The 1229-nt window shown below is 58.6% G+C and overlaps 1 pseudogene; it reads left to right on the top strand.

Moving 5' to 3' along the window:
• LOC101661825 overlaps positions 1-926 on the top strand; it is a 1275-nt pseudogene extending 349 nt beyond the window's left edge.
• The last annotated feature ends 303 nt before the right edge of the window (positions 927-1229 follow it).

Below are 1229 nucleotides of genomic sequence, written 5' to 3'. Positions count from 1 at the left end.
CAGGGGCAGGTCGCTGGAGCTACTGCAGTATGAGGAGCAGCAGCTGCGCAAGGAGGAGCGGAGCTGGGAGCAGAAGCTGGAGGAGATGCGCAAGAAAGAGAAGAGCCTGCCCTGGAATGTGGACACGCTCAGCAAAGATGGCTTCAGCAAGAGCATGGTCAACACGAAGCCCGAGCCAGTGGCCGAGGACTCGGAGGAAGCGCAGGAGCAGAAACACAAAACCTTCGTGGAGAAATACAAGCAGCAAATTAAGCACTTTAGTATGCTCCCCCGCTGGGACGACAGCCAGAAGTACCTGTCGGACAACGTTCACCTGGTGTGCGAGGAAACGGCCAACTACCTGGTCATCTGGTGCATCGCCTGAGGGCGCATTTCTCCTCCACCTCCAGGTCGATGCACCAGATGACCAGGTAGTGGCCCATCAGACCATCGTGATGCAGTTCCTCCTGAAGCTGGCCAAGAGCCTCAAGGTGGACCCCCGCGCCTGCTTCCCACAGTTCTTCACCAAGATCAAGACGGCCGATCGGCAGTGCATGGAGGGCTTGAACGATGAGCAGGGGCCTTCAAGGAGCGCGTGCACGGCCGTGCCAAGCTGCGCATGGAGAAGGCTGTGAAGGAGTATGAGGAGGAGGAGCACAAGAAGAGGCTGGACCCCGTAGAGGTCTATGATTCTCTCCCCGAGGAGCTGCAGAAATGCTTTGACGTGAAGGACGTGCAGATGCTGCAGGATACCATCAGCAAGATGGACCCCACTGATGTAAAGTACCACATGCAGCGTTGCATCCCCTCTGGCCTCTGGGTTCCCAATTCCAAGTCCAGCGAGGCCAAGGAGCAGGAGGAGACAGGGGCCGCGGAGCCCTTGCCTGAAACTGATCCCCAAGCCAGATGAGGAGAAGGATGCCAGGGGCAAGGACGCCAGCGCATGACCTAGCCCAGTCGCCAGCACCCATCTGCTGGCAGGCCCCCCGCGCTCCTTTTATCAGACAGCAGAAATAGACACCATCTTGCTAGCTCTCGGCTTCCCTGACTTTCACTGTCACTGCCTGCAGCTCCCCTCTCTTCCCCCCCACCCCCCACCAGCATTATGCCAAAGGCTCTAGGGTACAGGGAAGGACTCCGGTGGCAGGCCTGTGGTGAGCGTCCCTAGTGGGGAGTGGAGGGCTGCTTCAGTCACCAGGAGCGTCTCTTCACTGTGGGCCCACTGTTGAGATCTTCCAATTAAGGATTTC

This window comes from Echinops telfairi, unplaced genomic scaffold, assembly GCF_000313985.2.
Source record: "Echinops telfairi isolate 266 unplaced genomic scaffold, ASM31398v2 ScPeMD7_7468;HRSCAF=8506_0, whole genome shotgun sequence".
Taxonomy (NCBI): domain Eukaryota; kingdom Metazoa; phylum Chordata; class Mammalia; order Afrosoricida; family Tenrecidae; genus Echinops; species Echinops telfairi.
This window is presented reverse-complemented; position numbering and strand designations above follow the sequence as displayed.